The sequence below is a fragment of the Astyanax mexicanus genome, chromosome 21 (assembly GCF_023375975.1).
Source record: "Astyanax mexicanus isolate ESR-SI-001 chromosome 21, AstMex3_surface, whole genome shotgun sequence".
Classification (NCBI taxonomy): domain Eukaryota; kingdom Metazoa; phylum Chordata; class Actinopteri; order Characiformes; family Acestrorhamphidae; genus Astyanax; species Astyanax mexicanus.
The window spans coordinates 7,855,343-7,879,766 of record NC_064428.1 but is presented as its reverse complement, the minus strand read 5'-3'; the positions used below and the strand labels follow the sequence as shown (position 1 = coordinate 7,879,766).

Here is a 24,424-nt window from a genome sequence, read left to right as displayed (position 1 = left end):
GGCAAAGATGGAAACACCTACTGAAAACAAGAACTTTGTCCCAGACTGCACTAGCACACTAAACAGTGTGTTAAAAATAGTGCATCACCAGTAGAAGTATGTTTATTAATGTAGTAGGTATAGAAAGTATAGAATTTTGTGACTGGACAGCCAACAGAACCCTGACTGCTGTTAAGTACCAAGATTAAATTAAATCTTCAAAGCCACTGCCAGACCGTACGCTGGTGCAGTGGGCCCTGACTTCCTCCTGCTACAGCACAATGCCTGGCCTCACACCACATTCCCCAGATCTAAATATAATTCAAATCTAATAAAGTGGCCCTACACACTACTGAGTAACATTTTGAGTTGCAGTGATAAAATTCATATTTTCATGTTTTTATAGGCAAAAAGTCACAACTAAATGTACATTTGAGATTGTTGTAAACCAACAGCACTGAAAAGTCACGTTCACAACTAACAATGGTGTGCCTTATATTATCAATATAAAGTAACTCACTTAATGTCATATACTTCTTCCTTCCTGCTGAAATTATGGGAATCCATCCTGGTGTTTTTGCTCTTCTCACAGAACTAGACACTGGACCTGCTGCTCTCTGCTCCACACAGTCTCCCAGTTTAAAGCATGACCAGGACACTGAAACACAGATTTTGATAAACCAGGTATCAGCACCACATCGCTTAATACCTAATAAAGAAGAATAACACTGCAGTGGTTAAAATTCATTCATTACCAATTTATTATTTTGGAAAAATGACATGATATCCTGAACAAACTTATTTATTTCCACATGTGTCTTTTAAATAGCAATGGTGCTTGCAAATCTATCCACACTAATAGGCATGATGGTCTCAAAATAAGGTGTGTTCAGGTGAATATCTGCCATATTGCTCTCTTGGTAACAGAAAACACAGGTATGTCACTCTCTGAATTCAACCTATACAAATACGTTCATTAGTACTCAACAAGAGTAAAACCCCGCTTGTTACACACAAACGCACACACAGCAGTGCACAAACCCAACTTTCCATCAACAATAAACAGAATACAAAATAAAATATCATTGCTGCTGCCATACTTTTCCCATCGATACGATAGCCAAGACACACTGACACAACCAAAATCAAGCTGTGTGGTGCACAATTCACGGCTCGCCTAAAGATCTCCAAATCTTTATAATATATTGACAATATTTGTGACATGATCAAGAAAACAGACCATTATCTTAAGAATAAGTTTTTTTTTTAGATAACTCATAAACGTATCATTCTCATTAAAGCGGGATTCATTTATCTCTATAAATGTTTAATATTCTCTAGAACACATGTGTCAAACACAAGGCCCGCGGGCCAAATGTGGCCCGCCACGTCCTTTTATGTGGCCCGCGAGAGCTTGTAAGATATTAATGTCTATAATAAATAGGTCAGAAGCGTGCTTTGACCAAAAACTACATTTCCCACAATGCTTGTCGATTGTGTTACCCGCGAAGTTACGGCTTACTGCCACTACACGGCAGTGTAGTCATTGATGTGGAAACCCTGCCGGAGGGAAGGCGTAACTTCGCGGGTGGACTTGAGACATACAAATGTTTATCCCATAATGTCCAGAAAAAGAGAAGCTGATGCAGACGGACGGCTGTGCTTCAAGGCGAAAGACCGGTATGCCTTTTGTGTTACGAAGAGTGTTACTGACCAAAATAAACGCTTTTTAGGAGAGATATAAGTTCTGTGTAAATATTTATGAGACAATACCTGACAAAATCTGTTTTAATGAGGTTAATAAACATCACTGTGACAGCGCTAGTCACAGTTTCACCGCAGCAAAGGACAAGGACGTGAATCACTTATCTAACCAGCCTTTACTGATTTCTGCCCCCAATAACCCTTTTAATAACCTCCAATAGACTTTAATAGTCTTCAGTAGCCTTCAACAGTCTAAACTTGCAGCCGTGTGTGTCCACTAAACTCCGTAGTAATCCCAGCAGTGACTCCGTGACGGCTGCTCTGAACTGCTGCTGTTAGCTGCTTGGGCTGAAAGATGAACTGTAGAAAGCTGTATAATCCGGTTAGTGGGATAAAAACCTTTATTTCCTACACAGAAGAACTTTAAAACCTGTAAAAACGCTCCAGACTGGCTCAGCTGAGCCCTGTAGCCCGTGGCTGGGCTGTAGCTCTGACTCAGTGAAGACTGCGGGCTTGTGCTGCTGCTGCAGCTCCGACTAGTGGTTGGATGAGGAACTGCTAAATCTGTCACATGTCCTTAACAGCTCACAATTTTAGATTTTATATTTATTAAGCCTCTTTTCAGTATCAAACGTTTTAATCAAAGTTAATATAACTTGTATTTGATGTCATTTCTATTCACTTGACTAGTTTGGTTCTTGATTGATGGAGGTTTTGGATTTCATAACATGACAAATTAAAAGGATTTATGTTAATAGAGCAACAAGCAAACATTTTTCCATGCAACTGTAATATTTGATTGAATAAATAATATATTGAGAGTTATTTAACATTAAGGAGTAATTACATTAATTTTATATTACATTTGGTTACATTTTATTACATTTATAAGTTACATCTGGCCCTCAGAGGACAGCCAATATGCCAATGTGGCCCTCGGCCAAAATGAGTTTGACACCCCTGCTCTAGAACTACAGTAAGCTATATTCTCATTAAAGTGGGATTTATTTATCTGTTTAACATTTTTTTTTATGTTAAATAGTCTCTGTAAATTAATTACAGTAAGTTATATTCTCATTAAATTGGGGTTTATTTATCTGTTTAAATGTTCAATATTCTCTCTAACCACAGTAAGTTATATTTCGGCCTAGTCAGACAGTTAGCTAGCTAGCTAACGTTAGCTATCATGCTAACAAGCCAGAAGACACTATTTACAAGTAAAAATATTTCATTAAAAACTATCGGTAAAACAGGTGACCTAAAATAATTTACATAAAGGTCACGACATTATTTCTTCGTATCTTCTAATATCTGTGTTTAAACTGAAGATTAAACAGGATTTATATAGGTTAGCTAGGCTAGTTAGTTAGCTGGCTAATGCTAATCTTATGCTATGCTAACGCTATCTGAACAAATGCTAATGCTGTGTTTTAGAGCACAACATTGGACTAAAAGTGAGTGAACTGACTCGAAAATCGTGTTAATTATTTTATCCTGCGTCTATGTTCAGTTTGTGGCTCATTTTCAGCTAAATGTGGCTCGAAAATACAGACTTCACGAAGTTTTTTACAGTTATGCTGAGTCGAGTTAGTGTCAGTCCGGAACCGATTCAGTGAATCTCTGCTCTAAAAACAGGTGTCGATTCTTTCAGCTCCGTGAATCTGACTCGGCTCACTCTTTTCACCAGGAAGTTACAGACAACACAGTGAGAATACAATTACATGTCGAAGTGGTAACTGGTTATAAGATCGTGATATTTCTTTATATTTCTAATATAATCCGACTATTAGGCGATAAGCCCCCAACAGCACAGAACAGTTCGATTTAGCTGGAGTTTAAATCGATTCGATTCACTGAAACAAGTCGGCTCACTGAATTAATGTGATCACATCGTTATCCGTTAGCTGGTTTTAGTTACAGTAAAGTTAGTAGTACTGGATTTACTGGCCCACAAATCACACGAACACACAGCTAGTTTATTATTTAATCTGGATTAAACTCTAAATTCAAGTTTTAACCGTTTTCCAGCGGATCAAAAGTATTTTACAATACTGAATGTTCCACTTTTTATCTGAGTCACTCTGATCCAGAACAGAGACTGAAGCTCAGCTCTGTTTAATAGTTTATATAGTTTCTTCTTCTCTCTTTAAACTCTTTATAAACCATATTAGCGATGAATCTTTAACTTACCGGGTGAAATAGAAAGCACTGGGCTCTGAAATCCGCTCTGCTCTCTTTCTGAAATGCTCTCCGTTTACAGCAGCTTTCAGTTTCACTCTCTTTCATTAACCCGTTAGACTCCGGCAGAACTGAAGATCTGCTTTTTGGAGTTTCCTGGGAACATTCAGAGTTTCAGAGAGGATTAATGCAGCACTGCTGTTCATCAGATTCATCCACACACTCCAGCCTTCCTCTGGGTCATTATCAGGTTACTGTGCCATTTATCATATTAAAACTACATATAAATTACATCTATCTTAATCGTTTTTACCCAGCTGGCATTTCAACGTTGGATCAACATTTATTGTTATGGTTGACTTACATCAGCAGCAGATAGAACAGAAGCAGTGTCAGAGGTACTGTTAGGTATCGTTCAGTTTCAAAGATACATTTAGATTTTATATATAGATTTATATAATGTACTTTTAATTACGGTGAAATTTTACCAGGACAGGGTGAAATGCTCAAAGGAGAACTCCGGTGTAGTAAAACATGATAAAAAGTACTTACCTCTGTTCTCCGAGATCCAATTTTAACATATTGTCTTAACACCCTTCAGACTTGGTGACACGGAGCATAATTTGCTCTGATAAATCACTTTTTCCAGGCTTAAAGTAAGTTAGCTCCACACCTTCTTGCTAGAATCCGAAGAGCCCTGACATTTAAAACGAGGGATTAATAACTTGTGCACAAGAAGCTTATTAAAAACCTCTGTTAACTAAAATAACTAGTTTCCCATTTAATTTCACTATTCAATTTTGTAATATTATCCAACCATGTTCCTGACTTTACTCTGCAAGACATTTCAATTTTAGACAGATCCTGTCATTTTAAATGTCAAGTCTTTGCCGTGTTTTCTGTCTGTTCTTATGTCTGTTTGTGTTCCCCACGTGACCCGTACTCCTGCATTTCTTCCCCAGTAGTTTTCAATTAACCTGTGTTCATTTGTAGCTCCGCCCCCTAGCCCCAGGTGTTTCTACTTCCTGTGTGTGTTTCTGTCTATAGTCTTTGTTCGTCGGTCTTTGCACCTTCTTCACCTGTCGTTTGTCTTTTCCACGTTTATCTGTATTCATAGCCCTATTCTTTGTTCTGTGTTTATCTTGTTTATTTTTTGTTTATTCCTTTGTTTGTTTCTTGCCCTGTATTTGTTTTGTTTGTTAGCCTCCCTGTTGTTTATGTTATTATCTCTCATTTGTTTTGGTTCATTTCTTCGTCCTTTGTTTGTTTATTTATTTTAATAAATCCCATACCTGCGTTTACGTCCGCCTCCTCGTCTTCCTGCCTGGCAACCCTGACAATAAATTTATTTTACAGACATTTCATTTAAAAAAATAAAATTATCTCAGAGGTTTCATTTCAGGGGAATTCCCTTATTGATAAGATTCACTGCAAGACAGTAAGCTCCGTTTACATACTGTATCTCAAATAAAGTACAAGAAATACACTTTAAGAGTCTTCGTACCATCCCCTTCCAATTATCTGATAAGTAAATACTAATAAATAAGACATATTTGTACTTTTTGTGGTAATAGTTATTAAAACATGTCTCATAGTTTCTTAAATTGTAATGTGGTCTAAGTTTTTATTGTTTCTCCTGTGTGAATTTGTGAGGTTTTTTTTGTAACCTCAAAGGCATAATTGCTACTTTGAATAAACACATCCTTGAATCTACAGTTCATTTTTTTTATTCTTACTGCATTCATAAAGAAATATTTTTGAAGAATACACCCAAATATATGATATATGAATCATAAATCATAAAAAGCATTAGAGCTGTTATTTTCTAAAAAGCAGTAATGACATTTTTAACAAAAAATATAAGCCTTGTGTTCCTATTGATTCATTTTTCCAGTTAATATTATTATTGACATTATTTTTTATTTGTTCTTAATAACTAATGGTTTGTGTTTTAGAGTCAAACAAGTATTACATTTTACACTGACTTATGTATTTCATCATTTGTACACAATATATTACAGAGTCCAATATAGTGGACTCGTTTAAATAGCTTTATAATTCAATGAAAAGAAGCTAAATAAGTATTTAAAATGCCTTGAAAATTTAAACCCTCTTTAAAACTTTAAGAATTAAACCTATTGAACTTAATCAGGCAGCACTGAGAAACATGCACTTAAAACCCCGCCTCCCACATCAAAGAAAAATGTATAAAAATGTAAATCAGTTTTTCTACAGTAAACAGGTTTTATACAGTAAAGACGCTGCATTACTGCTACTGTGATCTGATTGGTTGATGAGCTGATGCTGGAGTTACAGTCAGAGCTTGTTTAAAAGGATAATAACTGGAGTTTAAAAGCTTTAAAATTATATCTGTAATACTGAAACATTTAATAATATTATTTGTTTCCGAAATAAAAAAATAAGCTTAAAAATAACAAATATTTTTTATTAAATATGATTTTTCTCCATAAGAAACCACTTATTTTGACTCTGGTGCGCCCTCTGGTGGTGTAATAAACCCGTAAGACTTTCTGAAGTGGGCATTCTCCTCTCTATACATTCTCTGCTCGAAGCTTCAGAACACAGTGTACATTATCTGCATCTGGAGGCTGAAACCTCAGAGTGCTTTGTGTATCTAGTGACCAGATTTTAAAACTGTGTTTCAGGGCATTAAAAACATAATATTTAATGTCAGAATAAAATAACTGATAAAACTAAAGAGTTTGTTGTGCCCCCAAAAACAAAGAACATTGAATAAACGTTATTTTTTGGTCGCATTACATCATTTAGGGTTGATGATGGAAAAACAAACTAAAAACAACGTTTATTTAACATTCCTAATAGGAATCATCAGTTAGTGTTAGTCTGATAATGGAATTAATGTTTATTAAGGTTTTGAACAGTTTTGACTCTAAATCTACTCTCACATTTGTGCTTCACTCAAATATTAATATTAATTATTTATTATTTAAATGTAACATTGTACTCTGCAAGACCACAGTACATAATATAAGAATAAAATACAAACAGTATATACAGATTTAATGTAAGTGAGGTTTAATAGAAAGCATACATATAAAACCATAAACTAAATAAATCAGTTCTGATGTTGGAGATCAATGCTGATGGAAAAACGAATGTTGATTCAGTTTATTTTTGCTATCTGGGGCATGTTTTTAAAGCCTCATTGCTGGGGTTTATATACTGTTTAATCACTTTAATGGCTGAATAATTTAAAGTATTATATTAAACCACATTAAAGAAATATATTTATATTACATTTTCACTTTTATTATCTGTTAATATTTACAAAATTCTCAACCAGAGAATGTACAGAGAGGAGAATACCCACTTAAGAATATCTTCTGGGTTTGTTGTACCACCAGAGGCACTCCAGAGTCAGTCCAAAAATGAATAGGTTGATACGGAGCAAAATCATATTTTATAAATGTTTGATCATTATTTTTATACTAAAAAAAAATATCTCATTTAATCAAACACTATTAAATGTTTCAGAGCAGCAGATATTTTAAAGCCTTTACACTCCAGTTATAAACATTTTAAATAAGCTCTGACTGTAACTCCAGTATCAGCTCACCCACCAATCAGATCACAGTAGCAGTAATGCAGTCTCTACTGTACAAAACCTGTTTTCTGTAGAAAAACTGAAATATGCAGGTACGATTTATTTAATTTTTAGTAAAATATTTTATTTTATATTCTAAAATTAAATGAATATCCTGGAGAAGTAGTTAGACTATAATTAATTAGAGTTTTTAGCTGTTTAGCTTCATTCACCTCCATTCAATGAGGACTCTCTCGCGGGCTCCCTCTAGCGGTGAGCAGTGATTTTCTGATATAACGGGGGAAACAGGAAGTGGGTCAGTCTCTCCATAAATCAGCTCGGATTAAGTTTCGGACTCCAATTAGCACGTGGCCCGTTTTAAAGGATATATCATGTTGGTCCTGCATGTGAAGCAGCTTATCTAGTTAATCAGTTCTTTAATTGCACCTAATATTTATTATATTTATATTAAATAAGGTAAAGATTATGAGAGAGGAAAATAACATTTTTTATATCCTTTAAACTGTCCATTATAAATTTTATCCAGTTTAAACATTCTTCCAGCTGTAAATATTAGTGAAAACACATAGAACTGTTATATCAGAATTTTTTACTTCCACCAAAATACCAGGAGAACTCTGGTTCTGGAACAGGTTCTGTTCAGACTTATAAGAACTGTGGTGCTTCTCATAAAACCAGCATCAGTTTTAGTGAAACCGATGATACATCACAGAATCCGTCATCAACAAAGAGAGTTACACAAAACAGCTTTATTTTACGATGAAAAACCGACTGTTCCTCGGTTCCAGCTGGGAGAAACTTTTCCAAACAAACCATATTTTTAGTGGAAATGTGTCGACCGGTTCCACACTGGTGGAAGGCAACTTTTGATTCCTTTGAAAATAAAGCAGTGTGAAGGTTGTGATGTCAAAGGTTACTTTCTTAAGGGACGGTGTTTAAATAACCAATTTCACATTCAGTTTCACTATTATTAAAGTTATTTCCTCTAGTTAATAATTAATAATTTAATAAAAACTGAATTAAATTGTATAAATCATGTTCCTGAACTTATTTCTCTTCTAGACAGATCCTGTAATAATACATTTATTTCAGAGACATTTAACTCAAAATATCTCAGAAAGCTTCATTTTTATTGGAATTCCCTTATTGAAAATATTTACTGGGAGAAAGCAATACACTTCATAACATCTACCCTTTTAATTATGTGATAATTTAATACTATGCCATACAAAATATTTGTACATTTTGTGGTAATTGTGATTAAAACCTGGCTCATCTTTCCTTGTGTTGTAATGGAGTTTTATTGTGTGAATTTGAATATTTTTTTGTTATGTCAAAGGCATAATTTGCTACTTTAAATTAAAAAATATCTTGAATCTGCTGTTAATTTTTTTATTCTAACTGCAAAGTATTACGTTCATAAAGCAACAAAACATCATAAAAAAGTATTAGAACTGTTCATTTCTGGAATTCTTGGACACGTTTAAATAGCTAGATATTTCTATGAATACTATGAATGAGTATTTTACATGCTTTAAAACTAAAACCCTCTTCAGAACTTTAAGTTTTTTTTTATTGATGCTGATCTTTAGTAATGAAGCTCTGAGCTCCCACTCCCTGTTTCCCCCGTTATATCAGAAAATCACTGCTCACCGCTAGAGGGAGCCCGCGAGAGAGTCCTCAATGAATGGAGGTTAATGGAGCTAAACAGCTAAAAGCTCTAATTAAATACAGCCTAACTACTTCTCCAGAATATTCGTTTAATTTAATTTTAGAAAGTAGAATAAAATGTTTTACCAAAAAAGCAAAGACATTTTACTTGTATATTTCAGTTTTTCTACTGTGATCTGATTGGTTGGTGAGCTGATACTGGAGTTACAGTCAGAGCTCGTTTAAAGGTTTATACCTGGAGTTTAAAAGCTTTAAAATTATATCTGCAGTGCTGAAATAGTTTAATATGGTTCTGTTTTGATGAAATGAGAACACTGTTCAGTATAAAAATGCTCTATATCAATCTATGAATTTATGACTGATTCTGGAGCGCCCTCTGGTGGCAAAACAAACTCAGAAGATATTCTGAAGTGGGCATTCTCCTCTCTATACACTCTATGGTCGAGAGATTTTGTAAATATTAACAGATAATAATAACATGAAAAGGTGAAAAACCAGCAACGCTGTGAATGTAATAAAATTACAACAGTAAATATTTTTTCTGTGTGTATTCTATATTTATTTAAAATATATTTCTGTTTATTGTCGTATAATAGAATAAATTAAATAATTCAGCCATTAAAGTGATTATACAGTATATAAACCTCAGCAATAAGGGCTTAAAGACATGTCCCAGATACCAAAAAGAAATTGAAGTAACGTTAATTTTTCCATTGGTAATGCATTGAAACAACGTTGATCTCAGACATCCAATATAATCATTCAGGCAGTTTGTTTGTATTCTATTCTCATAGTCTGTACTGTGGCCTTGCACTTTAGAAATAAATAATAATTATTAATATGAATTATGATTAATTATTATTTGTGGGAAGCATCTTTCAACTAAAAGTGTTAATGTGAGAGTAGACAATCCAGTATAGTATTATAATAATAGATAATAGTATATATAGTAGATAATCTAATATTGTACAAACCTTTTCAAAACCTTTAAATGTAAGTTGATTAATTATCAGACTAACACTAACCGATGATGCCTATTAGGAATGTTAAATAAATGTTGTTTTAAGTTTGTTTTTCCATCATCAACCTTAAATGATGTAATGCAACCAAAAAAATAACCTTTATTCAATGTTCTTTTCTATCAGTGGCACAACAAACTATTTAGTTTTATCCGTTTTTTGTAACATTAAATATCATGTTTTTAATGTTTTAAAATCTGTCCACTAGATACACAAAGCACTCTGAGGTTTGAGCCTCCAGATGCAGATAATGTACACTGTGTTCTGAAGCTTCGAGCAGAGAATGTATAGTGAGGAGAATGCCCACTTCAGAAAGTCTTACGGGTTTATTACACCACCAGAGGGCGCTCCAGAGTCAGCCCTAAATTAATGGTTTCTTATGGAGAAAAAATTATATTTTATAAATATTTGATCGTTTTATTATTGAAAAAGTTCCTCAACAAATAAATATATTAAATGTTTCAGCAATATAGATATAATTTAAAAGCTTTTAAACTCCAATTATAAAGCTTTTAAACGAGCTCTGACTGTAACTCCAGTATCAGCTCACCAACCAATCAGATCACAGTAGCAGTAATGCAGCGTCTCTATTGTATAAAACATGTTTACTGTAGAAAAACTGAAATATACATGTTAGATTTCTTTGCGTTTGTTAGTAAAATACTTAATTCAAATTTCTAAAATTAAAGAAATATCCTGGAGAAATAGTTAAACTATATTTAATTAGAGTTTTTAGCTGTTTAGCTCCATTCACCTCCATGCATTGAGGACTCTCTCGCGGGCTCCCTCTAGCGGTGAGCAGTGATTTTCTGATATAACGGGGGAAACAGGGAGGGGGAGCTCAGTATAAATCAGTTCTGTCTCCACCACCTTAAAATCCTCACAGAACCACAGTAAACATATATTAACCAAACTCTGTAGCAGAAAAGAGAATAGTGAACAAATAGTGATAGTTTTATAATGTCTAGTACTCCTTTAAACTTCCCCAAAGTTCACCAAAACACTCTGAAACTTCCTTAATATTCTATTCCACCTTAAATAGTGAAGTAGCAGCAGAACTGATTTATACAGAGCACCCACTCCCTGTTTCCCCCTTTAAATATACAATAGAGTTAAATGTGCCCACACTTGCAGGGTGATAGCCTAGGACTACCTCTTTCACCTGTTGTGGCATTAAGGAAAATCATGATAAATTAAAATTTAAAATGGATTAAAAAAAATAATAATATAAAATAAACAATATAGTGAAATTTTCCCACACTTGCAGGGGTGATAGCCTAAGACTACATCTTTGGTAGCAGAACTGTTCTGGCATTATGGAAAATCATGAGAAACTCATCTCTTATCTAAATACTTAATTATTAATGGCATTATAATAAATTGCTAAGTAAATAAAATAAATTAAATAACACTTCAGAATGCACTGGTCATATCCAAAAATGACTCTCTCTTAAGCACTGGTGGAATTGTTATGGCATTATATAATGGGCTCCCATATTAAGTGCATTACGGTAGGGGCGCTACTGCGTCTATTACGGTAGCTGAGGGCTGTAGCGTAAGCTAGGAATGGCGGCAGCCAGTGGGTCAGTAGTGTGTATGTACTCGGCCATGCTGCGTGGGCTCTGGGAACACTAAAAGTAAGTAAAATAGCGTTTTTATTGTGCTTACTCTGAGAATTAAACCCATTTTTAATGTATAGGTAGTCAGCATGGCTCTGTGTGAAGCAGAAACGGTCTTTTAGTGGCTATAATTAAATGTAGTTGTTATTGTTTGTAGCTCAGAGGGAAACACTCTATTGTGCTGGGGATTGCTGGCCACTGAGGGGAGCTGTGGCTGCATTTAAAGGGTTAGTATTCAGTATGAGTTTAAAGGGGGAAATTCTGAGCATGTATGCTTAATGGTGTATTATGTGATCTGTAGGTGCTGATTTTGGTGGATAACTTTGGTGTGGAGCCCACATGAGATTCTTATGGTTGTCATGGTTGCTGTATATGGTAGGTTGTTTTTTTGAAGATAAATACAGTGAACCTGTATATTCTGCAAGGAGGTAAAATATATTAATTTTGTTTTTTTCTTGATTGCAGATTTAATCTATGTCACTGTTTTATCACTGTGAAACATATATTTTGCTAGTATCTGTTTGTTGTATATTTTTAGTAAATTGGCCTAATGAAGTAGATTCTATCATTGATGCTGTTTTTTACAATTGAGTATTTTTGGATTAAATAAAGGTAAAAGCTGTTTCAAATTAATTTGCCCTCCCATTTCGGTTGATTCATCTTTTTGTTCAGAACCTGCTTAGTGTTACAATTATATCAAATAGATAATGTACTGTACAAAATCTACAGAGAGGTGAGTGATTTTAATCCGTTTTCCTACTTGTTTCTGAGCGTAATGTATGTGTGTAAATTAATATAAGCGATTGAAAAGTGTCTGTCTCTCCTTCTCTGTGCTATTTTAGCGTGCTATCAGCCTGCGTGTCTGTTTACTGTAATATTGTGAGTATACGCGCATCTAAATTTAAAGCGTGGAGAGCTTGACTGGTGTAAGGCTCTGGTTTACAGCAGGTAATGCTGCTACTGAACCGCAGCCTCAGCAGCCCGCAGACACTTCTGTGGAGAGAGAGACAGTTAAAGTAGATTGCTGGTTAATTAGCTAGTGCTAGCTTAGCTAACTAACTAACTAGCTACCTACTTTAAACCGTCTCTCTCTCCACTGAAGCGTCTCGAGATTCTTGAAGCTGTGAGGTTCCTGAACACGGCTGAGGCTGCGGTTCATCAGCAGCGATCCTCAGTTTACTCTGCAGAGCTGCCCACTGTAACCCAGCACCTTCCCCTCTCTTACCGGAGATTCAGTAGTTGTAGCCCCGCCTACTGTTCATTTACATGTATTTGCATGCTGGTGAAGAAAATTAAAAAGAAAAGTGGAAAATAAAAAAGAAAAGTGGAAAATGAGAAGTAAATCACCAGTAGAGAGCGCTAATCTTTCTTTGCATTTGCCTTTTTATTTTGGCACTTAAAGCGCCGTCCACACCAAAAACTCAATCACATAAAGTCACTTTTTTATTAATTTTTCCATTTTGTGTTTTTATTTTAATTCTCTCAGACATGCAGCCCTTTGCAAGGACTAATAAATAAAAACGTAATCATTGCATTTTGATTTATTTTTGACATATAGTATGCAATTTATCAAGAAAAGGCGAGGATAAATGTAAAGCTTTTATTTTTCTTTTAACAATTAGCATTTCCATTTTGATTTGACTGTGAAATACCCATTATTTTTAAATTTTTTAATTTAAATTTTATCTTTGCCACATATAACCTGTGCTGAAGTGAAAAAATAATTTGCAAATTAAGTGATTTAATTTAGTTTTTAATGTTGTCATAATATTTTCACACATGTGTGGAAAAAGAAAGTGTAAAACATTGCCATTTTCATTTTAGTGTTTTTATTTTTTCAAGTTGTATTTTTGGCAGGATTTATCTCCCATACCTACTGAGCTGGAGTCTGAAGCATGACTTCTGAACAGACTGCGTTCACCTCTACTCACCTCAACATGTGCAGGAACCCACAAAAAATCAAACACACTCTCTGCATTTGGAGCCTAAACAGTGTTTGATGAACCTTCAGGATTAAAACTGGCCTACAAGTTTAAAATGACATCAGCCGACACTGAGATCTGTTCTCAGTGCACGTTATGGAGCACAGGCAATTATCCTCACGCCACTGACATGGCTATATCATTCCTTTCACTCCTTTTTGACCAAAGTCACTGAAACACTCTCCACCATCCTGAGTTGCAACTCTATTATACACCTCCCATCTAAATTCAATAACCCCTTGCTGAACTATAAAAAAATCAAGGAACTCAAGTCACATCACTCACTGGATAAACTTCATTTTAGAATACATCTCAATGGAAACAAATCACACTCATTAAAAGAAGCATATACCAGACTTTAACGATGCCTGGAATCCATTCATAACATTTCTTAAACCCAACAGACCACAGCTTATAGCTACTCTACAGTCTAAAGCACTGCTGCAGTTCTCTCTTCAGAGCAATGTCCCGGGATGCTGCATCTGAACTTTATTACTGCATGGTAACACTTTATAACATATTATTGCTTATGGTTTACTGAGCAGTGAATTTTAACAAATTCCTGATCCAGCATCTCTGCCTTGTCATAGTCTGACTCCGCCTCTTTTTTCCCCCACTCTGCAGTACAGGTATGACACTACCATTCCTTATAGACCTAATTTTTTAAATCATATTCCACACATCACACACAGGAATATCTGGCCCAATCATGCTGCAAAAAGATCGTCAGTAAATATTTTTTTTATTTTAACTGTTTTTCTCACTTCTCACTGCCTGAGCCTTTTTGTAACCCACTAAATCACAGGGTAGAAGAGCGTTTCTAACTTTATTATGAGTAATAACAGCCTCAGAGCATTCCTCTCTCCAACAAGAGACGGCTTTCTTCTTCTTCTTCAGGTAAGGTTTTTTAAAAGGAACAGACTTCTTATTCGACTCACATAAAATATCACATAAAACATCATTACATTTGTCAATGTCTGACGAAGTACAGAAAACATTTACAAAAAATTTCACCTCCACAAAAAATCAATCCCCATCCTATTAATCTCTACCAAATTCACATACTATAGGAAAATGATCAAAATCTAGAGAAGTGGACTGACACACATCCCAAGTATTTATTCCTGCTTAAATAGAAGAATCTAATATTATAAGTTTTTCTCTATTGTTTAAACACATTTTCTAAAAGCATGTCTCATACTCTCAGAACTCTACACACAAATCAAACAAACACACACACAATATGCAAAACCCTTCAATTTACCTGCAAATTAAACTTTACATTCAAATCAATGTTTTCTCTTCTCAAAATGGTGTTTTGTTTTCAGAAGAAACATACAAACCATCATATGAATACAAATGTATACAGTTAAACACTGATGAGCTCAATGTAAAACACTTCTTCTTCTTCTTCATTCATCCTAATGACTTAATCCTTTAATGTTCAGTGTTACTCCTTCTACAGACAGCTCATTCAATACATGTGTTGTAAAATATTTTAGAATATTGTTTTTATACTCAGAGCACACAAATATACAGTAAATAAATATGTCAAATTGTTTAAACAAAAATAATGCACACAGTGTATATCCCAACTAACACAAATATGTTCATACAGTCGTCTACATACAAAAGAGCAGAATAATTTACTGTATAAAGTTACTGCATCCTCTCTTCTGTTTAGGTCTGGCCACAGCACCTCATCCACATCACAGCACTGTTTTTCTAAACCATGCATGATGAGGAAATATCATCTAGCATGGTGAATCCAGCCATGAAAAGCATCAACTGCTATTTCTCCACATGCATCTTCCATAGCTTGGAGAAGGGGTATACCTGTTTGTGAAGTTAGGTTAGGAGATACTTCACATCTCCAGGTGGAATAATTCCTCAATAGGATTGAGGAATGGAGAATATGGAGGGAGATAAACAACTGATAATCGTGGGGGGTGGTAAACCAGTTACTAACCAGAGCAGCCCGGTGGAAACTTACGTTATCCCAAATGACAGCGTACCTGAGCTGCTCTGGGCGTCTGTCTGATCTGGTGGAATGAGTGTGGTGTGTAGGGTGTACAGGAATGTGATCAGATGGGCGGTGTTGTAGGAGTTAAGGGTAGCATGGTGATGGATGATGCTGTTGTGGGTAATTGCTGCACACATTGTGATGTTCCCTCTGCGCTGGCTGATGATATTCCTTCTCCTCCTGAGTCTTTTTGTGAGGTTGAATCCAACCTCATCAATTACAGTTTTTCCACATTGTATAAACACAAAATGTGGAACTATGCACACAAATCCAAAAACATGAAGCTCATGTGTAACATTGTGACTCCAAACTGCTAAACTCTGAGCACAATTCCACATGTTCTCACTCAGATATCATTCTAAATCACAGCTTTACAAATCACTAAACACAAACTGCATCATTTAGTACACCTTGATCACCTAAGAATCACTGACCTTCAAACACATCAACATTAAATACATGTTTGTTACGTCTTTGTATGTGATCTGATTTTCCTCGTCATGTTTCTCATTAAATAAGTGAAAATTACAGTTTTGCAACAAACTACATACAGTAAAAATGGCTTACATTTGTGTTGTATATACATGTAGTACTGTAAATGCAATTTGAGGGGGGGGGGGGGGGGGGGGGGGGGGTCTCACCAAATAGTACACCGCATCAAATAAAAATATAAAGAACAGAAAGCCAACATATTTCTATGGAATTGAATGCATTTGAATTTGTACAGCGGCCTCATGAAGTCAAAAACACAACCAAATACTTCTGATAAAAGTGCTCTGAATTTATCTTGTCAGTGTTTATTTGATGTTCTGTGTGTGTTGTTTTGTTGGAAGTTTGAACAAAGCAGTTAATCATTTTCAGTTTGTGTTTAGAGTTTTGAGAAACTGAGTTTCTAGAAATGCGTTTAAACATTTGGAAAAAACTGTAAAAAGGAACTGGTGCTCTACTGCAGCAACATCAAGAACTCCCTAAAACAGAAATAGACACGGAATGATCACTATTGAGAAGCACAATCACTATGATTACAATAGTGAAATATAGACAGTGGTGTAAAAAAGTGTTTCCCCTTCATGATTTCTCTTTTTTTTTGCATGTTTGTCACTCTTTAATATTAAGGACAACACAAGTAAACAAAATGCATAACTGTGGTTTATCAGAGTTCAATTTCTCCAGCCACACCCAGCCCTGATTAGTGCCTCACCTGTTCTTAATCAAGAAATACTTTAAATAAGACCTGCCTGACGAAGCGAAGTAGATCAAAAGATACTCAAAAAAATCCAAAGAAATTCAGGAACGAAAAGAAAAGAAAAGAAAGATATTAAGATCCATCAGTCTGAAAAAGGTTAAAACGCCATTTCTAAAGGACTCCAGCAAACTACACTGAGAATCATTATCCACAAATGGTAAAAAGATGGAACAGTGGTGAACCTTCCCAGGAGTGGCCGGCCAACCTAAATTACCCCAAGAGTGCAGAGACGACTCATCCAAGAGGCCACAAAATGCCCCAAAACAACATCAAAAGAACTGCAGGCCTCACTTGCCTCAATAAAGGTCAGTGTTCCTGACTCCACCATAAGAAAGAGACTGGACAAAAATGTCCTGCATGTCAGAGTGCCAAGATAAACAACCACTGCTGAGCAAAAAGAACATTAAAGCTCATCTTGATGATCCTCAAGACTTTTGGGAAGATTCTCTGTGGACCAATAAGACAAAAGTTGAACTTTTTGGAAGGTGTGTGTCCCATTACATCTGGCATAAAAGTAACAACAGATTTCAATAAAAGAACTTCATACCTACAGTAAAACATGGTGGTGGTAGTGTGATGGTCTGGGGCTGTTTTGCTGCTTCAGGATCTGGAAGACTTGCTGTGATAAATGAAAAGATGAATTTCTCTGTTTACCAAAAAGTCCTTGGGTTCTGCAGCAGGACAATGATCCAAAACACACCAGCAAGTCCACCTCTGAATGGCTGAAGAAAAACACAGTGAAGATTTTGGAGTGGCCCAGTCAAAGTCCTGCAGTCCTACAGAACAGTCCACAGGTAATACTGTACTACTGTACTCAGTCATACTGTATTTATATGCAGTACTGCAGTTTTGAGAGTAGATTTCTTACCTATTCTCATTTCTGAAAGTCTGGATGATGGATGCTACAGTGTACCTGCTCTAATTGGGCTGAGCTCACCTGTTTCTCTTTCATGCTAAAGCTGATTGCTGATTGTAAATCTGTGTGACAGGCGTTTGATTATGTGACGAGTCAGTGTGCATAGGAGGCTAATTACAGTTTTTTACAGCTGCTAAGAAGCGTTTACCAGTACTTTAGACACTTTTTCTAAACTCTAAATACAGAAACACACTCACTTCATACAATGAACTGAATAGTTGATTTTCTGCACAAAAGCACATTTTGTTCTCACAACACAAAAACCTGAATCTACTAATCTACTAATTCTTTCAAAACACTAACGCTAATGTTCTCTGTTCCAGAGCTATTTATAGTCAATCGCTGTGCACCCACTGTCAAAATAATAAAAGCTACTGACATTACAGAAGCAGCATCATGTTTGTTTTTTATGTTTGTACTTAAGTTTCAAATGTGTGCAACATGTTGTCTACAAGTAATTGAGTGATATAGTAGGGATATGATGTTACTAATTACATTGTTGCCAAAAATATTATTATAAACGTCATCACCTTAGTTCCATATGTGCAAGATTAAAATAAACAAATACAAAAATAATCCTTTTTATTTGAACACCACCAAACATTCTTCTCCTTGTTACGTATGAGGAAGGGATGGACGTAAGTGCAGATTATATATTTATTAAACAAACAAGATAAATTAAAACAGTAAACAAAACGCGGGTAACGCAAAAACTTACAAAAAACAAGGCTAGGATAAAATAAAACTTAAACAAAGACTAAGATACACAGACTAAGGGACTAAGACTAAGAAACAAAGACTAAGAAACAAAGACTAAGAAACAAAGACTAAGAAACACAGACTAAGAAACAAAGACCAACCTGACACATACACAGCTAGGTATCACACAAAAGGCTTGACAAGGATACATACGGACAGCAAGGATACAAAAGACTCGACCCTGCACATTCAAACAGAGGGGCTTAAATACATGAGGAGAGTGAGAAACACCTGGGCTTGGATGACGAGGGGGCGGGGTTACGGACAAGACACAGGTGAGAACACTAATTGCTAGGGCAGGGCTGGGGCGGAGCTAGGGTGGAGACAGGTACAAAAACACAACAAAAGCACATGGCTGGGAACACTTGACAGGAAAACAGAGGGGCAGGAGCACAAGAGAGCAAATGAGGGAGAAACAGAAGACAGACATGGGCTAAGGTGTTACACTCCTCTCCCTCTCTTATCCTGAAACAACTATTTCCTTCCAGAGGTGTCAAATAACAAAGAACAAATACTTTGATACGTTACTTAAGTAGAAATGTTGGTTACCTATACTTTCCAGGAGTAACTCTTTTACACAATTATCTGAATTTTCTACTCTCTACATTTTAAAAACAGCCTCATTTTCATTCCAGCTTCTCATCATTCATTAAAACCCATATCCAGATAAATCTCTTCATCCAGATAGAGTGAATCTGATTGTGATTGGATGAGAAGTATAAACATATACCATTCAGACACCCTATTGGTTTATTTTACAATTTTACTTAAGTAAAAGTTGATACTTAAGTTAATACTTTAACTTCTACAGAAGTATTTTAAACCCCAGTATCTAAATTTCTACCTGAATAATGACTGGAGATACTTCTCACACTTTTGTTCGTCTCCTTTATCCTGAACCAACACTCAGTGTTGGCCACACTCAGTCCAAACAGTGCTCTTTTTTATATGTCTGTATCACTGACAGAACCTGGTTAAGTCTAATGCTAAGATCCAGCTGTAGTTGGCTTCACATAGCCTCTTATTTATTATTAATAATCTGTAAATTTTAAATTGTGTATTAGTTATACTAGATTTACACCTGCTATTGTTGCAGAAGCAGTAGTTATATACTGTATTTAAAGTTTGGAACATGAGGTAGTTAATTTTGGCGTGCTGTATTCAAGCAACTGTAAATAAGATAAGAAAGACGAAGATTTCTGAGAGTGGGGATTCTTGTTTATTAATAAAATGTAAGCATGTTTAAAACATTAACATGTTGATTGAATGTATATTGTGTGATCGCAACATGAACTGAAGGAACAGTTTAGTCCAGAACAGACAGATGTTGTGTTGAGCGTATTTAGAGTTTTGAAAATGTGAATACAGATTGGATAAAAGCAGTTTAGCGACTGTAAAAAACTGTAATCACTAACTTGAATGCAGCGAGTTTATCCAACACTGGCAGATCTGCTGTCTCTGCTGTTAAGAAGCTAAGATGCACAACATAAAGCCAATGTTTTTGCCTTTATTATTGATTAATGCCCTATATTTAATACTTAGAAGAAATCCTAAATTTAAATAATTTAACTTAATTTATTAAATTGTTAATTATTAAATTATTACTTGTGTTATTTATGTATAGTTTGTGTTTTATTTATTTATATTTGTTTGCAATGTGGAAATGTATGTTGTGAATGTAAAAATTAAACCAATTGATGATTCATTATTAAGTGAAATTTCTTGTTTTTCTTGTGCATTTTAAGCAAGCAAATATGTTTTATCCAATTACTCGATTAATCGAATTGATTATTCAGTAGAATACTCGATCACTAAAATAATCGATAGCTGCAGCCCTAAATTGTTACCACTTCAATCAGGAATTAATCACTATAAAAAGACCACAGATGAGCAGCTTTTTCTTCTGTAATTGTCTTTCAGTTTACTGATTTTTCTGAGCATATTTTTGTACACTCCAATGTAAATATATCTGCTGTGAACTTGTAGCACTGACTTGTTTAGTGAAAAATAAAAACATTACAGCAGAAAATATATGTGTGTGTGTGTGTGTGTGTGTATCTGCAAATATATCTGTGCATGTAAAAAATCTAAAGATGTTTTTAGGATTTGAACTATTTCAGTATTATGGTAAAGCTTACTAAAGATTAGAGAGCTTTTCATTATTCACAACAGTGTGTAGCTGGTTAGAGAGAAATCTGGTAATATAAATGAAAAATTCTATATGTCTGTTTGGTTGCAGAGCTTTATTTTGCAGGATATATGAGATATTTTGCAGTTTGGGTTTGTGGTTTTGTGAATTGTATTTAGTATTTGGATAAAAAACAGTCTAGTTTACAAAATTGTGTTTTAGCAATTGGAAAAAACTACAATGATCATTTTAACATGTATTTCTGTTTGGATTTACTGAAAATCTTTGAAGTAAAGTTGGGGGAATTAAAGGGAGCAGTGTTTTCTGTTTACTCCATCAGTGTGTAGTGTTTCACTGTGGTGTAGAAAAATCTGTTCACTGATATAAACGTGTGTGTAGAGTTTGGATGAATAAATAGAATTTTAACAGAAGCTGAAAGAGTGAAACATTCAGTATGATGTGTGAGAGGTTTAGTCAGCTGTGTGTGAAGTTTTGAAAAAGGACAAAAGTTGTCTGGATCTCAGAGACTGTAAAAAAATAAAATACACTGAATTCCTCTTTATAGCACATTTATTTCTGACGTATTCAAATATAACGTCAACTTTGGCCATTTTCAAATATTTCAGCATTAAATCAACACAAACATATACAGTATATATAATTACATATATTAATATTAAACATATATAAAACACTTTCTCAGCAACTTTACAGAAACTATCAATATAAGTCAATAAACCCAAAATAATAAACAATTAATCTCTAATAAAAGGGACAATCATACATAATATCATTCAAAAAGCAGAATCGATCAGTAATCAGAACACTGATTAATTATCAGCTATATTTTATATTGAAATTAAAGATGATTAAAGATGTAGTTTAAAGAAGTGTGATTTTTATTCTACAAAAACCTTTTACACACACACACACACACACACTATTCTATGTCACACAGACGCACTGAGGAGTTACAATTAACATAAAATCCAGCATAGAGCGGTTCAGTGAATGTGGCGTAGAATGTGTGTAGGTGTGTGAGTGTTTGGGTGTGTGAGGGTGTGTGTGTGGGTGTGTGTGAGGAGTGTGTGTGTAAGGGTGTGTGTGAGGGTGTGTGTGAGGAGAGTGTGTGTGTATTAGAGGAGATGGTGTAGAAGGACAGAGTGCCGGCGGGACAGTCCACATACACTCCTACTCTGTTAGAGGGAGAGGGAGGAGGAGGGAGAGCAGTTCTGTTATTATTGTGATGAACAGAGTAACTGTTATTATCGATCTCCAGACTCCAGGACTTTTCATTCCCTCCAAACCCAGAGTCTGAACCTCCTCCTTTCCTGCTGATGGTTTTATAACTCAGAGCTACTTCAGGTTCTGCTCCGCTCCACTCAGCCTCCCAGTAACAGCGTCCAGTAACTCTCTCTCTACTCAGAACCTGCGGCCAATCAAATATCTCTGGATGACCAGAAAACGACTGATACCCTCCTCTCTCCACCCTCCTGTTCTCTTCACACAGAGAGAGAGATCTGTTCGCTGTGTTTGAATCCAGTGTGAGATCACAGCCGTCTGAACACAAGAACACAAATTAGAGAGAGAGAGTGTGTGTGTGTATTTGAGTGTGTGTGTGTGTGTGTGTACTTACATTTTTTAAATCCTGATTTCATCCAGGTTTCACCTGCATATTCCAACCTATCACACACACACACACACACACACACACACACACACACACACACACACACACACACACACACAAACACACACACAGTGTGAATTTTTTTACATTGTGTTTCTAAACTGACAATCACAATACATTTTCCCACACTTTATTTTACACACATTTTATTTTTCTGTTTCTCTGATTTTCCCTGTTTCTTTTTCCCTCTTTCTCTGTTTCTTTTTCTTTCAATGTTTTTCTCTTTCCCTGTTTCTGTCATTTATCCCATTTCTCTTTTACTTTTTTGTTTGTTTGTAACTCTCTTTTTCCCTGTTTCTCTCCATTTCTCTCTTTTCTGTAATTCTTTTAAATTATATTTATATAGCACTTTTTTTCTACAAATTTCATGAAGCAGCTTTACAGAGATAGGGGTCCAAGTCTGTTTTGCTAACATTTTTGTTGACAAATCTACAATAAGAAACATTAAATAAGAATGAAGGTCATGGGAGGAAACCACTGCTGTCCAAAATAAAAAATAAACTAAAAACACTGCTGCATGTGTGGAGTTTTTAAAAGAGCACCTGGATGTTTCACAGCACTACTGGCAAAATATAATATGGACAGAAAAAAAAAAAAAAAAAAAAAAAAAAAACAGTTTGGAAAAAAAAAACTCCCAAGTTTATCAAGTTGTGACTTAGATGAGGATCAGAACACGAGACAAAATTAACTGACATTTTCACCAACTAATAAAAACGAGAAGAAAGTGTTTGGCAGGGACGACATCCAATCAGAACTGATTTAGTTTTGTGAAAGGTAGGGACCAGTTAGAAAGAGATCCAATCACTACTACTTTAGCGAAGGTGGAGAGGCGGGACAAGCGGGGTAGTCATCCAATCAGTACCGGTCTCTCTTGCAGCAGCGCGCAGATCCAAAACCCGGGAGGACAGACTCGCCTAAACTGTGGTTATTTACGGGACTCGACTGAAGTTAACTCGACAGCGTCAGCAGAGAGAAAGATGAGATCATATATTTCTCCTGTAACGTCGCGAAAAACAAGACAACGTGTAAAAAACGTGTGGAGCGACTCCATCTCCGGTAAAAACACCACAAATCTTTCAGCTTCTGCAGAAAAGAGTCTCACAGATCTCCATGCAGAGATCAGAGTTTTAATGCTGATGTTATTTCATGAGCTGATGGTGTGTTTAACTCGTCTGTGTACTAAAACACTGCTGTTCTGTAAAGTTAATGTTTCTGATACAGAATCAGTCATTAAGATAAGATCATCTGTTTAGTCCCATAATAGAAAAAACATTAGCTAATGTTACAGCAGGAACAGGTCAAAAAAAAAAAGAAAAAGATGAAGCAAAAATATAACAATAAAATAAGTGAATCTATGAACCCAAAAGTCTGTGTAAAGTTCCTTACAGCACTTTCTCATCAGTTTCTCACTTTAACTCATAAAGTCTCTCAGTACATCCTGAGAGCATCTCTACAGGACAGTGTGTGAAGGTGTGTTTTTGATCTCATTTATAGACTGTAGCTCCAGTAGGTGTGCTGGGTTAGTGATGGAGATAAAACTAGATCCTTTAAAAGCTGTTTTTGTGTCTACAGCTCTGTTCAAACTATAATTTAACCATTCAAATGTTTTATGACCTGATTTCTAGAACAAAATTGTAAATGTAAAATATTTATAGTCATCTACAATAATAATTTACATTAAATCATATATAAATATAAATACATTTCACATTCACACATTAACAATATTACAAAACTGGTTAATAAATGTTTATTTTTTTTTTTAATGTGTACTTAATAATTCAAGGGAACTGATAAAATGCATTTACATTTACACACTTTACATTTTAGTTGAATAATTGACTGTAATTTTAGTCGACTATATTCTAATGATATTTAGTCGATTAAAACTAGACTAAAACTAAAAACATTTCAGATGACTAAA

The 24,424-nt window shown here is 35.1% G+C and overlaps 1 protein-coding gene and 1 long non-coding RNA gene across 8 annotated transcripts in view; one reads left to right on the top strand and one right to left on the bottom strand.

The window, feature by feature from the left end:
• Nucleotides 1–24,424, bottom strand: part of LOC111190302 (uncharacterized) — a 492,977-nt gene that overhangs the window by 394,866 nt on the left and 73,687 nt on the right. The window lies entirely within an intron of this gene.
• LOC125785737 (uncharacterized) lies at nt 11,619–12,389 on the top strand. Of its 2 annotated transcripts, XR_007428078.1 has the most exons (3): nt 11,619–11,774; nt 11,914–12,131; nt 12,222–12,389. It is a non-coding gene; the product is annotated as an uncharacterized LOC125785737 (long non-coding RNA). The 2 variants fall into 2 exon arrangements; XR_007428077.1 differs by having other exon boundaries at nt 11,619–12,131.